Source organism: Aegilops tauschii, chromosome 4 (genome assembly GCF_002575655.3).
Source record: "Aegilops tauschii subsp. strangulata cultivar AL8/78 chromosome 4, Aet v6.0, whole genome shotgun sequence".
Taxonomy (NCBI): Eukaryota; Viridiplantae; Streptophyta; class Magnoliopsida; order Poales; family Poaceae; genus Aegilops; species Aegilops tauschii.
This window is the reverse complement of record NC_053038.3, coordinates 523590320-523607072: the sequence shown is the minus strand read 5'-3', so window position 1 is coordinate 523607072 and position 16753 is coordinate 523590320. Positions and strand designations below refer to the sequence as shown.

Sequence of the window (16753 nt, the reverse complement as noted above, 5' to 3'; positions counted from 1 at the left end):
TGAACAGTATCATGGCGGCACCGACAGAACACAAGTAGGATTGTAGCAATCGTGTTTGCCCTCCGGCTGAATTTTATTCTACAGGGAGGCATATTTTCGTCGATGCTATACAATATGCAATCATAGTACTTCCCTAGTTGGCGTTTCCATTTAATGATCACACCATGTGAGTGCTGATTACTATGCCGAGCCTGAATATTACAAGTGGACTTCTCTGCTGGTAGCCTGGTACACCTGGATCTGAAGAAGATCAATGGTGGACTTCCTTGCTGGTTGGTACACACTTGATGCTCTGACTACAATATAACATTTACTACCTCCGCCTGGTTTATGAATCTCCCTTGTATTTTGGGTTAAACTCTGACATTTAATTTCACTATCAAAAAATAAGTTATATAACATAAAAATGATATCTTTGAAAACCTCTTTCAAATATGAATTCAACAATATAAATTTTGTGACATACAACTTATCCCACCTTGGACCCATTCCTGAAACTGTGCCGGCCTGCCAAAAATGCCTCCTTGGATCCATTCCTGAAACTGCCGCCGAGCACGGTTTCACCGTCCATGAGCCTGTTATACAAGGATATTACGGCCTCGCGCCAACTCCGAAGCGTGACCCGACAGACAATGGCGCCGAAATGGCGATGGCTATCAAAGTTAAAACCGTCCCCTGTTTTCTTCGATGATGCATGAACCATGGTTCCGATATGTGCTGACTTCTGAATCTTAACCGACCTCCAGGTCAGAAAAGGAAAGCGAGAAGCATATCGACTAGCGATGTCAGCTTGGACGTAATGCTACCTGTAGGCAAGACTCGACACAAACAATGACAATACATAAATGTCCCTCGTTCCTGAAGACATGGACCAACAAAGGGATAACCAATCGCATGAGCCTTTTCTCAACATATACAAAACTTCTTTGAAACATGCAAATAAAGCGCGGCCCCAGCCCTCTATACAGAAACAAACTCAGCCGAGGATCTCAGCTCTAAGTGGAAATAGAAACGTTGCACTTACTGTACTATTGTATGAGGAAAAGATGGGCGACAGCAAGGGCGACAGCGTGGGCGACGCGACTGCGGTGTGGCAGCCAGCCGTGGCGGGGAAGACGGGCTGGACCGGGGTCCGGCGCACCGCGAGCGTGCTTCAGGTGAGCGGCGGGGAGGGCCGCGCCGGCTCACCGGCAGTGGGGGCCGCAGGTCGCCACAACCGCTTCTGGGCGTTGGCGGCGGAGGACTCGGAAGAGGAAGACGAAGGCGGGGAGCTGGATCCGGAGCGAGGCCTGTGCGCGGCGCCGGCAGGGCCGTCGCTCGGCGACTTCGTGGCCTTGGCTGCGAAGCACGGCGGGGTGGCCTCGTGCTCGGGGCGCGGGAGTCGCTTCGCGCCGGGCGGCCGTGGCTCCAGATCCATTGCTTCTCGCATCTGGCAGCCGCCGCGGGAGCTCGACTCGGGCTCAGGTGCTGGCGGTTCGTCGGGGGCAGCGGCGAGCATTCGAGCCAAGGCGGCGGCGAGCCTGACGGAGTCGCAGATGGAGCTGTCCAGGGAGGACTGGCCGCGCCTGCCGGCGTCCCCCGTGGCGACGGCAGTGGCGGCGGCGGGGGCGACGTGCGGTCCCGAGCCGATGCGCTCGGCACCAGGCCCTAGGGTTGGGCCGGGTGGGCCGTTGGTGGGGGCCCCTTCGGGGTCGGCGTCGTGCGTGGAGCTGGCAGCGGCTTCTGGGCCTGGGCCGAGTGGACTAGGCCTGGAGTCGGCCGCGGCACCGCAGCCTCATGCTTCACAACGGCCCAACGCGCCGCGGCCCGACTCTGGCCCGATAACTGGATATATATGGGTGAGGCGGGGCTGCCTGGATCCCCGTTTAGGGTTTCCAGCCACCACTCGCGAGGTGCGGCGCTTTGCCCACTCCGCTAGCTCGATCCAGATCTGCCCCCCTCCTCCCCCCTTCTCCAGTCCTTCGCGGCGGTGGTGATGGGAGACAGGCGTGCGGACAAGCGGCCGATGGAGGTCTCAGATCCGGAGGCGGAGCGGCGTAGGGAGCGGGAACTTCGTGACAAGGCGAAGTGTGTGATGCGCTCGCGCTCGGGTGGACGCGAGACCAGAGAAGAGCGAGGCGGATCCCGCGACCAGGGCGGGCGCGAGGGGGATTGGGGTCCTCCTCCCCCGTGGTGGATCCAGCAGCAGGAGCGCAAGAAAAAGAAGGTCCAGCAGCGGCGTCGAGAGCTTGAGAGGAAGCCCGAGCCGTTCCCCAGCGGTGGTGGGGGCCACGGGGACCCAAAGGCCATGAAGCCGAGGGCAGCTTCACTGGCGGTGGCACTGCCCTCTGCTCCCAAGGGTACGGTGAAGGAACCCATCCCAGTGGAAGTGGCGGCGGACGTGGAGTGCTTCAAGTGCGGGCGCCCCGGCCACTTCCAGTCCCGGTGCAAGTTCTTGCCCCTCTGTGTACTCTGCAAGGAAGAAGGGCATGCGTCTGCACACTGCCCAACAAGGGGCCGGCAACTCCACCTCCAAATCATGGGCAGCGCCATTTCTGGGGAAGGCTTTTTCTGCCTAGAGTTCGAGGACATGGACGAGGCCGAAGCACCCATAGATGCTCGCATCAAGAACGCGGCCATCTTATCTGCGGAGCCGGGGAAACTGAACCTACGGATTCTCAAGCAAGAATTGAAGCACATGGTGACAGGCGACTGGGACTGGCAGGTATCTCAAGTGGGGGATGATGATTTCGTGGTGGTCTTTCCTTCTGCAGACCTGTTACACATGGCGAAGTCTAGTGGCAAATTGTTTCTGTCCATCAATGACATCACTGCGCGGGTGCGCGACATGTTACACGAGGAGGTCCAACCCATGGTGATGCCGGAGACTTGGGTGCGTCTCCATGGCATCCCAAAGAAACATAGGCGTGAAGATCGCATTAGGGAAGGGTTCCGAATGCTGGGCAGGCCAATTGTGGTCGATGAACTTTCTCTGATCAGGTTGGGGCCTGTTCGGATGAAGCTTGCGTGCAAAGCCCCGGAGAAGCTCAATGGAGTTGTCGAGGTATGGTTCAACCATGAGGGATACCAAATCAAGGTGGAGCGCGAGACCCTGCCCAAAAGGGGTGGTGAGCGGGCCGTGCTGGGAGCGGGCCCTGCCAACCCCACTGACAAGGTCGCGAATCCGGGCGCTCGGACGCTGGGCACCGAAAAGCACGGCAGGGCCGAACCAGGCAAGGAGTCGCAAGGGTGCGAGGGCGGCCCTCGTGGTGCGGAGTACCAGGATACCAAGATGACAGACAAGGGAGAGGACCAAGACGACAGCATTCAGGACACTTCCATTGACACGGAAACTTGGGACAAGCTGGGTGCGTTGTCGGCCGAGATTGGTGCCATGGGGGTGGCGACACAGGACACCGCGGTCAGCGGGCCCCCGTTAGCCAGGTCGCTGGAACTTACCTTCAACGAGTACGGGTCCAACCTTGGCTCATCCTAGGTGGCGGCGACTTTGACTGGCGCGGGTGGGGTTTCCTCTGCTGTCCCTCCTTCTCTGCCAACCTCTTCCTCACCAGTGACTGTGGGGGCGGACTACGGTGGCGTGGTTAGCGAGCCAGCTGACAATACGCCTGCTCCGCGCCGGGGCTCCAACAGTGGGGGCAGGCAACCGAAGAAGACGGCGGGGAGGAAACCGGCGAACAAGCAGGCGATGGTGGTGGCGGAGGCAGAGAGCTCTGACCTTGGTGGTGAGTTGGGCGCAGCGCTGGGGACGACGGGGACTATCAACAAGGCCAGGCGCACCAAGGCGATCCCGGTGGTGCAGCGCGCCCCGAGCGTTCGGGCCAAGGCCAAGCTCGGCGACCTCTCCTCCTTGGAAAGCGCCAAACTTCGCACCGCTGACAAGAACATGGACGCCGCAGGTAACCCCTTGCCCTCTTTTCGCATTCTTAATGCCTTCTCGGATGAGCAACTAGTGAGCATTCTAGATGACTGCGGGGTGGAGACTCGTGGGGCGCAGTCCGAGATCGTTTCTCTTGTGCGCGCTAGGGAAGAGGCGCAGGCTGCGCTGGCGGCCGCTGCTGTACGCTGTGCTAACAACAGCGAGTTAGCCATTGTGCCAGTAGAGGTTGTTGCTGAGAGAGTGCCTGACGAGGTGTCACTAGCTAGGGATGCTGGTGTCCTTCCTTCTAATGGCCGAGCGACGGCTAGGAAGAGAGTGGCGAAGGCGGTGACCTCTAGAGGTGTGCGCCTACGTAACAGGGTGATTTAGATGCGTTACATGTTCTGGAATATCCGTGGTTGTGGCCACGGTGGTCGACGCACGCAGCTCAGAGAATTCATTGTCAAAGATCATATAGACGTGGTTGCGTTACAAGAGACGATTAAATCTGATTTTACCTTCAGGGATTTGCTTGCTTTTGATCCTCTTCAACGTTTTGAGTGGCAGTGGGTTCCCTCTGTCGGTCACTCTGGTGGCATTCTCTTGGGTTGTAATAAAGATGTCTGTGAGGTTTTGCATTGGGATGTTGGTGTGTTCCTTTTATCTGCTACTATTAAGCACCGTGTTTCTGGCCGGTCGTGGGTGGTCGTGTGTGTCTACGGGCCGGCTGACCACTCCAGATCGCCAGCGTTCCTACTAGAACTTACCACCCTGGTCGGGGCCAAAAGGGATATCAACCTCCCTGTGGTGGTAGGAGGAGACTTTAACTTAATTCGCTCGGGGGCGGATAAGAATAATGGCCGTATTGACTGGACAAGGGTGTCCTTATTCAATAATGCCATTGCGGCAGCAGCATTGCGGGAGGCCGCACGGACTGGTGCCAGATATACCTGGACTAACAAGCAAATGCAGCCGGTCCGTAGCGTGTTAGATAGGGTTTTTTTACTCCGGAATGGGAGGTCTTGTTCCCCATGTGCTCCCTCGTGGCGGAGACGCGCATCGGATCAGACCACGTCCCGCTAATTTTCTCCTCAGGGGAGGAGCTCATTCGCCGTAGCCCTCGGTTTTACTTCGAAACGGCGTGGTTTGAAGCAGAGGGATTTGCCCAGATGGTGGTCGAGCGCTGGGGCGTGATTTGTGCTCATCTGGGACCTCAACGCGGTCCAGCAGAGGGCTGGGTCGCGGCTGCTAGCAAGCTGCGTGCCTACCTGCGCGGGTGGGGCGCTAATCATGGTAGCGAGTCCAAGAAAGAGCGCGCGCGCATAGTTGAGGCGATCTCGCTGTTAGATTTGGAGGCTGATCGCCGACCTTTCTCGGAGGCCGAGTGGGCGCATAGGTACGCTTTAGAGGATCAAGTGACAGCGATTTTACGCGCGGAAGAGGAATATTGGCGACGCAGGGGCGGAGTCAAATGGGTCACGAAAGGAGACGCAAACACTGGATATTTCCACGCCTACGCGAACGGGCGGAAAAGGAAATGCACCATCCTGCATCTCCAAACAGAACAGGGTGTTCTGTTGGCGCAGGACCAAATTGTGGCCCATATCTACGAGTTTTTCATAGGCCTTTTGGGGACGGTCGCTGAAAAACCATTACTCCTTCGGTGATTTGTGGGATACCGCAGAGCGGGTCTCGCAGGAAGAGAACGATAGGTTAGCCCTTACTTTCCTTCCTGAGGAAATAGACCAGGCCTTACACGGCATGAAAACGAGCACGGCGCCTGGGCCGGACGGTTGGCCGGTGGAGTTCTTTAAGACATTTTGGCCCTGCCTTAAGCACTTGTTTTACGATATTGTCAATGGCTTCGCCTTAGGCACGGTGGATCTCTCCCGGCTGAACTACGGAGCCATTTGCCTTATTCCTAAGGTCAAAGGGGCGGACAATATCAAACTTTTTAGACCCATTACCTTGATCAACGTCCCGTTCAAAATTTGTGCGAAAGTGTATGCATCGCGCTTGGCTCCGGTCGCTCAACGAGTGATTAGCTCTAGTCAAACGGGTTTCCTCAAACACCGTAACATTCTCGAGGGACCAATTGCGTTACAAGAGATCGTTCACGAGTTGAAAAGGACCAAGGCACAGGGAGTGCTTCTCAAATTAGATTTCGAGAAAGCGTACGATCGCGTGAACTGGGAGTTTGTGCGAGAAGTCCTCCTCAAAAAGGGGTTTGAGGCAGGATTCGTAAATCGTATCATGCACCTCGTGTGTAGTGGGCACACGGTGGTCAATATCAACGGCACAATGGGCAAGTTCTTTCGTAACAAGCGTGGTCTCCGCCAGGGAGACCCAAGTTCCCCGCTTATCTTCAACTTTGTTGCGGATGCCTTGGCGGCCATGATTAATAAAGCAAGGGCAGCGGGCCACATCAAAGGGCTCGTTGCGCATCTGATTCCGGGTGGGGTCACGCATTTGCAATACGCTGACGATACGATGCTCTTACTCGAACCCGATGACCACAGCTTAGCAACTACCAAGCTACTCTTGCTTGCGTTCGAGATCTTATCAGGGCTTAAGATCAACTTTCTGAAAAGCGAAGTGATCACCATTGGGATGGATGCTCTAGCTAGCTCGCGGGTTGCGAATCTCCTTAATTGCAAGCTAGGGAGCTTTCCAATTAAATACTTGGGCCTCCCGATTTCGACCAAGAAACCTACCATAGCGGAATGGGAACCGCTTTATGGGAAGGTCGCTAACCGAGTGAGCCCTTGGAGGGGTAGGTTTATGTCCTCGGCGGCGAGGCTAATCCTAACCAACTCGAGCTTATCTTCCCTCCCTATTTTCACTATGGGGATGTTCCTACTAGCGGATGGGGTTCACACAAGACTCGATACCCCTCGCTCCCGGTTCTTTTGGGAAGGAGCCGGGACCAAGCGCAAGTATCACTTAGTAAAATGGGCAGCAGCGTGTAGGCCAAAAAAATTTGGCGGCCTAGGTATCACGAATTCTAAACTCATGAACGTGGCGTTGCTAACTAAGTGGTGGTGGCGTCTTGCCCAAAACGAGTCGGGGCTCTGGGCAGACATCCTTCGAGCCAAATATTTTCCGGAGGGGAATCTGTTCAAGGCTAAAACCAACGGTTCGGCCTTTTGGAACGGGATCCAAGCGGTACGACCGGCGTTTTCAGTTGGTGCACAGTTCCGGGTAAACAACGGCAAGTCCACACGGTTCTGGCTCGACCACTGGTGGGGTCAGGAGCCGTTATGGCAATCCCATCCGGAATTGTACCAACTGGCAACGGACACTAACATTTTCGTGGCCGATGCTTTACGCGTCCACCCTCCAGCCATTTCGTTCATCAGGAATCTAGAGCCCAGGGAGGCTGCAAGCTGGGACGCTTTGACGGTCGACTTGGGTGGTCTGAACCGTAGCACTGGGGCGGACACGATATCGTGGAAGTTGACCGCTTCTAAGCGATTTTCGGTCAAGTCCTTATATGACATGCTATCTTCGGGACCTACATTAGATATAGCTAGGGGGCTATGGAAGGCTGCCATTCCTCTCAAAATCAAGATCTTCTTTTGGCAAATGTTTCGCAACCGCTTACCCACGTCGGACAACGTTGCCAAACGAAATGGGCCAGCGGACGGCACATGCACCACCTGCGGTTTAGGGGAAAACGCGAACCACGTCTTCTTTGGTTGTGTGCTTGCTAGATTTGCGTGGAGTGCAGTGAGAGACGCATTCAATCAAAATTGGAACCCTCAGTCTAGCCACGAATTGCTATCTATCTTAACGGCGCAAAGAGAGGCCAATGCTAGGATAGTTTGGAGATGCGTTGGGGCACTTCTTTGGTCCCTCTGGACGGTTCGTAACAAAATTACGATGGAACACAAATTCCCGACCCACCCCGCTGATATTATCTTCAAATGCCATATTTTCCTTCAGGTCTGGGCTCCACTGAGGAAGAAGCGTGACATCGAGCGCATGAACGAGGCCATGGAGCTGATCAAGACATCCATGATGAAGGCGCGGCACGGGTCGATGGCTGCCTCATGATCCTCCTCGTGCTGCTAGCTCTGGCCTTGATACTCCGCTTTTGTGTTTCCGAGCTTGTGGTTGTGTGCTACTTAGTTTTATCTTGAGCCATGTGCTCGCTGGACTTGTTTTTCTTGTTTTGTAAGACTGTTTGTGTGGATTCTGCCTGGTGGCTTTATTAAGTTAAAGCCGGACGCTTCTAGCGTCTATGTTCCAAAAAAAACTGTACTATTGTATATCCTAGAACTACGCTGCCTATGTTGACTCAATGTACCTTATCTATGTATGAATGAATGTTACCAACCAAGTTGTAAACAAAATTTTAAGAACATCGAAAAGAAAATCGCCGCACAACAATCAGTATACACGCTAGTATCGACTAGCGATGCCAGCTGGGAGACTGATGACGTTGAAAATCGAATAAGGCGGCACCAGAAGGCCGATCTTGAGCTGACAACGATGAGGAAGGACAGTGGTTGTGGCCTATTGTCGAGGAACGGGGAAGGCTTGGCGCTGAGGCCGACCAGACATGAACAGGAGCCAGCAGGATCTTGTAGCGGTCAGGCTGGTGCCTTCATATGGCGATGGCCTGCTCGCCGTCAGGAAATGGTGGAGCACCCCGGAGTTCCAGGACTCGGACAACAGCATCCCTTCAGTGTGGCTGAGGAGCAAGTGGAACCTGAAACCAGACTCATTCACTCTGCCTCTCCCGATCCTGCTACTGGATAGCCTTCCGAAGTTGCTCTTCCACATCCTTCCGAAGCCCATTGCTGCCTGGAGGAACATGGCAGCGCGGGATTAACATCCAAGGCTCACAGCTCGTCGATACAACGCCTTATAATTTATCGGTGTTCACGGTGATTCTAGTCCAGGTGCAAGTAGGGGGTGGTCTGAGGAGCGTGGAGTTTGTTTAGATTGTCCGGTTTCATTGTCGCAACCATGAACTGCGGAGATGATGCGAAAAGACAGAGTTGGATACAATGATACATTAGCTCTACCTATACATAGTGCACTGAACCTGTTGCGTCGAAGCAGAGGCGGCATGAGCAGTTTATTTCCTTTTTATGAGTTGTTTTGGGATATATTCTTTGTCTTTTGTACGCGATGCACAACTGCAGATAAGACAACATATATGGGATAAAATGGAAACGAGAGGCAGTATGTTGTACGTACACTAATGAAGGAAATGGACTAAATATTACCTGTAAACTGCCGCAAAATCTGAAATGTGCACATCTATATGGAACTTGACGCGAAGTGCATTCTTAACAACTCATGAAGCCTTTTGTCATTGCTAAACTTAGGTGTGATCGCCAAAGTCTACATCACCAAGGGCACATGAACTAACTAGCATCTACCTGCAATGACCTGGCCTGGCCTGATCTTGAATCAACCAAATAAGATAGCAGGATTGACAACCACAGTCCTTATGTCACGTAACCATGAAGGCTTTGTGTATGAACTTTTTTTCTTAACACAAATGGGACGCCCCATCATTATTAATAACAACACTTAGCATGGTCTCTTGTAACTAGCCCACCAAAGACCTAGGAAGCACCATCACACGATGTGCTTTGTATATGAACTTGGAATCGTGGAACTCTTTTTCTCTCTTTCCCCCGGGCTAGGGACCAAGGCCAAAGTTGCCAATCCCAGGGCGAACAAGTATAAACTAGGAGTGATGGTAAAACTATAGTATGAACTAAGAGGGATGAGGATTTAGAGCTCTCGGGTGCTCTGCACCCCTATACGTACAATACCAGAAAAAAAATACCGAGAAATTTGAAAAAAAAATCTGGGATTTTGGGATATCAAACGCGGGTTCCCGATGTACTTCCGTCTGAAATTTGGTGAAAAAATACCAGGAAACGTATTCGCGGCAAAAAGACAAAAATTTCTTATGTATCGCAAAACACTGTTTGAGTACATTTTTTTTCCGGGCAGTAATTCCTTCGCCACGGATACGTTTTTTGGTATTTTTTTCACGAAATTTCACACGGAAGTAGATTGGGAAACCAGGTTTGACATCCCGAAATTTTGGATTTTTTTGATTTTCTGAGAATTTTTTACGAATATTTTTCGTATAGGGGTGCGGAGCACCCGAGAGCTCCTGTGTATTTTCCGAACTAAGAGCACTAATACTACACAATTAGCTCTCCCCTCCCACTACCGCATACAAGTTCTAGTCCAAGCATTTCTATACAATGGAAACATTTCACCATGCTCACAGCACCAACATGATACTACCGTGTGATTTGCATGAAACCGCCGTGGGGGCGTTCCCTGGGACCTCCTCCACAAGGAACGTTCCAAAGATAACCGTAAAATAATGGATAGATACCGAGGGGATCAATTAATTCTGTCCATACATGCCACCACTACGATACATAAGAAACACAACATCCTTAGTTACCACTCCAACATAGTTCAGCTTAGTCGGTACAACACATTTAACTACTATAGGGATAAGAGAATGAGCTGCCAACTGGATCAATTAAACAAAAAAAAAGAGAGAATGAGCTGCCAACTGGATCAATTAAACAGCCACTACACTACTAGGTTAATAAGTGCATATATACATGCCACATGATAAGATAGATATGACAAACATAACTTCCAACAGATAGTTACTTCTCACAGCTAACTTCCAACAACCACTAAATCTCCAGCATCTAAATCAAACTTAGACTCTCCAGGTGACTTGCAATGGCCTTCTTATAGCTGCTCTTGAAGGTCGACATAAGAGACCACACAACATTTACTTCCATCTCACACGAGAGAATTTCTATCATTTGCCGGCTTCTACCCCTTTTCTTGGGCAAAAAATCAACCCCAAACTTCACATTATCTTTCTTCCCTTTGACCTTTTCATCATTATCCTTCCCTTTGATGTACACTGCCTCCACCGAAACTCTTAGATTAGCCCTACCAAGCTCATCCAAAGGCTGAACATACTCAACGCAAACAACGCGACGCGAAAGCTTGACCCGACCATCAACATCCATGGGCAGTTTGCCATCATAAGAATCCAGCAGCAACATGGCCTTTCCGGGAATACCGGAGGTCTCTGCAGTAAAGACGCCTCGATAACCATGGGGCCACGTCCCTACAATGAGTTTCACACTCACTGTGGCCTCCACCGAGTGAACCAAGTGGCCGAATGTAAACTTTAGAGTGCTGAGCTTGCTGGTCCAAGCACGATCAAACAAGCAGGATCCCCATGGGCCGTTACTGCTGTAACAGGCTGCTAGAAAGCTTAGATCTTTGTCTTCAGACTTTGTGTCACCTTTCACTTTAAGGTCCACATCAAAGTATATAGGATGAACAGACACCACAACAGCTCGGGTAGGACCTGTTAGTGCCAGATATGGATCCTGCATGAAACATGTAATTCGTAAATAAATTATCACAATGTTTCATTCATAAATAATAAGACTCGAAGGCTAGTAGGCTACAGTGAAATGTGACAAATCTATTTGATATAGAGTCAGTCCATGGATACACAAGTTATTTATAAGGTGGAACTTAATTCTAGTAACTTGAATGAGAAGCCTAGCAGACACAAAATGTAACCAATGATGAGCAGAATTTGACCAGGAGCAAGAGTGTTCTTAAATCTTTAAGAACCTTAAAGTGTCAACGGAAATCTAAACGAACAATAATAAGTTAACTGATGCCAAAGAAGGGGTAAATATTAAGAAGCATGGCTTCAGGTGAATAGCATAAATATGGGAGAAAATAATACAGTATCTTGAAGACACCCATATTGTTCAGGTGTATACTGAAAATCTTAAAGCCGATGTCACACAAGCAATGATAAAAACACTTTCAAGTAAGAAATAAGAAGAGAACACAAAAACTATCAAGTACAGAAAATAATATTGCAAAAAAATAAATCAAATATGGTTTAATGGTCTGCCATCCCAGGAGCAGATGTAAAGAGCATGGAATTCCTAAGACATCAATCATAATTATTGTAGTCACTAGTCACTGGTCTATGGTTGATAGAGTTTGTCCATGGATACACAACTCATTTATCAAGTGGAACTTAAACCTATTGACTTGAATGAGAAGCTAGCAGCCACAACAGGTAACATATGGTGAGCAGAATTTGACTGAGAGGCAAAAGCCAATAATTTAGAGTTGGGTCAGGAAACATGCTTAAGTCATCAAGAACTCTGAACGGTGAAAGAAACTATTCTAAACAAACAGTAATAGGTTACCTAATGCGAAAGAAGATTATGTGTATTTCATCATAAAGCATATGAATTCGGCGTACAAGTAGAAAACATTACAACAACTCAATGCTGATGGACTTAGGATTATGTGTATTTCATCTTAATGAAGCCAAAAAGGTTATACAAGTTAATGTTATACCTAACAATCAGTGTAACAGCTGGTTTATTTCATCTTAATAGAGCCTACGAAAAAAAGTTATTACTTTAAGTTTAGAAACAATCGCATAATGATCCTCTTGTAAAAAAGATAGCATTCATGGATGGAAGTACAAATATAAACAAACCTCTGTGGTAATGATTTGGCAGTTATCCCTCTCACGATGGAAGATCACATTTAGGTTGTGATCGACCACATCACGGACAGCGACCATACCGTAGACATCCAACGGCCACTTCAACCCTCCTGTTGTCTCCTTGACTTTGATGGAAAAAATCTGTATAGTGGACTGAAGGTCGGCAAACTTGCAGCCGCGATCAGTGAAAGCCATGGGAGGGATCATCGCTGAAAAATTGATTTAAGAAATTAGTCTCACTTAGCTTTATCCTTCCTTCTTAATTTCTTGCACACGATCAACAAGCAATTAGGTCGGAGATTGCGAGATAAAAGGTCGAAGTGTACGATTTGGTTTACAGCCAACAACTACCAGACCAAAACCAACAGCAACAGCAAGAAGGTCAAGCACGCCCATGGTGTTAATGTATATTTTGAATGTCGATGGGACGGTGGCAGCTACAAGATTAACACGAGGTGTTGCAGCAGCTAGCTAGCTAGGTACCTACTTGACTGATTATTCTGTTCATTCTGACTAATGTTGCAGCAATTACTTTTGAAGTTTTGATTCAAAGGATGTTTAGAACAGAACAAAACTTGGTAGGTACAAACATCAGAATAGTAGAACAAAGCTATTTATTTTTCCGATCAAAGGGGAGTCCCCCCGGTTCCATTTTATTAAAATGAAACCAGCAGTTCAAACAGGTCTTCTGGTCTAAACCCAGGTTCAACACAGCACTAAAAGTATTACAATATAAAGTTTTCAATGCGATAAGCTTCCAGCACAAGAAACTAGAACAAAGCTAATGTTTAATTGTTGTATAGAAGTTCTTTCGGCCAGCAAGAAATTAGGTCGGAGGCTACTTACTGATGTCCTCGTAGGAGCCGCCGTCCTTGCCGAACATCTGCTCCCAGAAAACACGGTAGAGGCCTGCTTCGTACGCGTTCAGGTCGGTGCGGGACTCCTCGGGCTCTGACTCCATCTCCTTCTTCCTCCTCGCCAAGAATTCCGCCGCCGCCTTCTCACAGCGCACCCCCGGCCTCGGCTGATACGCCGCCAGCTCCTCCTTTGACATCCTGGTCGCCATCGCCCTTCCTCCGCGGCCCTCTCTCCTACGCTTCGATTCTCCTAGCCGATCTGTTTTATGAGCGAAGAAGAAAACCCTAAACGAGAAGGCAAGAGGGGCAGGATGGAGGTGAAGAAGAATAGGTGGCCCTTCTTGCTTGGGCCAACCAGCCCTCTCGTTTAGAAGTTTTTTCTTTATAGGAAAGGGGCGACGTGAGAGAGTCCGTCCCTGACACCCATACACCTAAGCTGCTGGGCCGGCAGCCCGGTTCGAGCTCTCCGCTCCTCCGCGGCCCAACATGTCTGCCGCCCAACCACCGCCCGGTCGTATTAAACGTGGCCACCTTCCTTGACCCGCTTGGAAGTGGGTAGAAGCCGCGAGTCGCCGTCCTTTTTCAATGCAAGCATGCCGGGGGGGCTCATCCACTTCCTCTCTCCCTCCACATCTGGTCACGCGTGCTCCCTCGCCGACGACCGCAAACCCTAGCTTGCCCTGGGGTTTTTCGGCAAGAGCAAGGCGAAGCTCTACCCTCGCGCCAGCTCGTCCGGCGCGCCTCCTCGACGCAGCGGTCCGCCACGGCAAAGGGAGCGGTTGTACATCCCGGTGCACCATGCGCAGTGGCACCGACAGTACCGCCAGCCGATGCCCTGTCCAGATGTCAACCTGCCCCACGGCTGGCATCTGGACATGCACCGCATCCCGGTGTCGGCGGTGCCACAGTCGGCGCGGGCGCATGCCAAGGAGGTGCACTGGAACCGCGAGCTCCTGACGCCCGAGCAGCAGCGGCTCCCTGCCTACATGGCGGACTCTCCCAACTGGGAGGTCTGGTTCGCGTTGGTGCACAAGGAGGAGCGCCGCCGCCACGTGCAGCTCAACCACAGCATCCCCCGCCGGCCCCAGAGGTCAAGCCAGAGGAGAAGGCGGCCTACCAGGCCATGCTAGAGGCGGCGACACAATGTGCTCTGGAGGAGAGCAGGCGCGATGAGGACCGGACAGCTCCGCGAGTGGGTTCGCGTGTCGCCCGTGTGGCTCAGCACGACGCCGGTGTCGTGGGAACGATTCCGACAATAATAAGGGATAGGGTAAAGGAGCATGATCTATCGAGATGCATATGGGTGACGCGGTGCTTTTAGCGAGTTCGGGCCTCTCGCGGTGGAGATAACAGACCTACATCTCGTGCTCCGGAGAGGCTTTGTTTTATCTGAGTATGTATTCGAAGATGATTACAATAAGAGAGAGAGGAACGGATCCCCATGTCAGAGCTATGTCCTGAGACTAATGGCGAGAGATTAGAGGGAGAAGAATGAGATCCTGCCTAGTCTAGTGGTGGGGGTGGCTTATATAGAGTGCGCCACCCCCTTCACCTCCTATGTTACAAAGAGGGGCATGAATGACATAATGTCAACCCACTACGAAACCTCCACTATGAGAATAATGCTTCGAATGCCTTGCCGACTGCTTGGTCTTCGCATATCCGAGTGAGCCATACCACCGAGTGGTTGACTGTCTTCCGAGTGGACGGTACGTTGATATGTCCGAGTGGATAGTACACTGTATGAGGTCTATCTTGACCCACATGTTGTGTGGACCCCATGCTTTATAATATTTCAACCCTTCGTGGGCCTACCTGTTATGTGTATCCCCAACATTAGCCCCCGAATCGATTGTGATTTTGTAGAACGAGTTTGTGAAAGACACGGTGTGGCCTGAGTGATTACAGAAATACTCGGTACATGTCATCATGCTTTAAGACAACCAAGGTTTGAACAAAATCTCAATGGATTCCAGCACTGCGCTTCCCGACTGATCTGGGGTAAATGCCCGCGAGGAGCAATTTGGTGACATTCGTTCATATCTCGAAGAGGTTAACTCGTGATCAGAGTATGGGTGTGTCATTAAATCTTTGCAACAAGATTGACGCATGGATTGCTCTCTCGGAGAGATGCCATTCTTATCCCGGAGGAACGTCAATACGAGTCGGTTCTAGATCCAAACTTATGAGTTTCACGCTTTGAGTCCTAGAAGAAGGCTCAAACCAAGTCCGCGGAGGAGCGTTAAACTCATCTTATAGCAATTTCTTTTGGTAGTCGACGGGAGCCTTAGAACTTGTTTGTTTATTGTTCGTCACTCGAACCGGTCAGGCCGTACCGAGTGGAGATTACTCCAGTGGGGGCACGCTGAGTGCACCCACTGGGTGTAGTCACCGAGACCACCGTCGACTGTGGGCAGTCGGCGGGGGTCTGAGAGAACTAAAAATCTTCTTAGCTGGTACTGATCGAACTTGTACCTCTCCGACTCGGAGGTCGAGTAATACTTGAGGATCTGGTATTGGTCTAGCTTGTTCCTCCTCGACTCAGAAGTCGAGCAGTACTTGAGGATCTTGTACTGGTCTTGCATCGAGTAACAGATTACTCGGAATTTTGTTCGAGCAAAATGTTTCCTTTTTAGCTCTCTTCCAGTGGGGCCATGCTGAGTGCACCCACTGGGTGTAGTCCCCGAGCCTCTATCGGACTAGATGAGTCTGGCAGAGGGTTTAAGTCCCCTGGTAAACCTCCATGCGGTCGACATGGTAATTATCTTTTAGTCTGAAATTGAGTCGATCAGATGGATCTTCAGGCACTTGGCGTGGTAAATAAGCTCAGCCTGGAGCCGAATCAGTCGAACTAATCCTCGTGCACACGGCACGCTAAATAAATTCGGCCTGGAACTCGGTCAAGCAGGTGGATCTTCATGCTCTCGGCACAGTGAATGAATTCGGCTTTGAAACTGCCGACTGTAGAAAAAAGCTGGACACTCCGGTGAGTATTCATTCCAGTAGTACTTCTTACATTGACCGTTAGCTTTTGCATGAAAGGGGTATTTGTAAGAGCTGTATCCGTAGAGGAGCTTCGTTTTCACCCTTTTGCATGAAATGCGTATATGTCCGAGTGGACATGCTTCCCAACTAATAGGGGTATGTTGACTGCAAGGAAAAACTTGGTGGCACTCGTATGTCTCCCGGAGGAGATAGACTAGTGGTCTGACGTGGACATGCCATGAAACCCGGATGGCGAGGCTAGTGTGTGGGCTGACTCTCCGGAGAGAGGCCACTCATTATCCCGGGGGAACACCAGCACATGCCATCTCTGAGTCCAAGTTTGTGAAACTGACGCCTTGGAGCCTAGAATAAGGGCCAAGTGTATCCGTAGAGGAGCGTCGTTTTCACCCTTTTGCAGTCTTGAAGATGACTTTAGGTAATGATTTGGGCGATTGTCCGAGTGGACAGTATTACCCTTATAGATTTTCG

General features: G+C 50.8%; 1 pseudogene; it reads left to right on the top strand.

Moving 5' to 3' along the window:
* Positions 1-506: 506 nt before the first annotated feature.
* Positions 507-8693, top strand: LOC141022074 (uncharacterized; annotated as a pseudogene).
* Positions 8694-16753: the final 8060 nt, after the last annotated feature.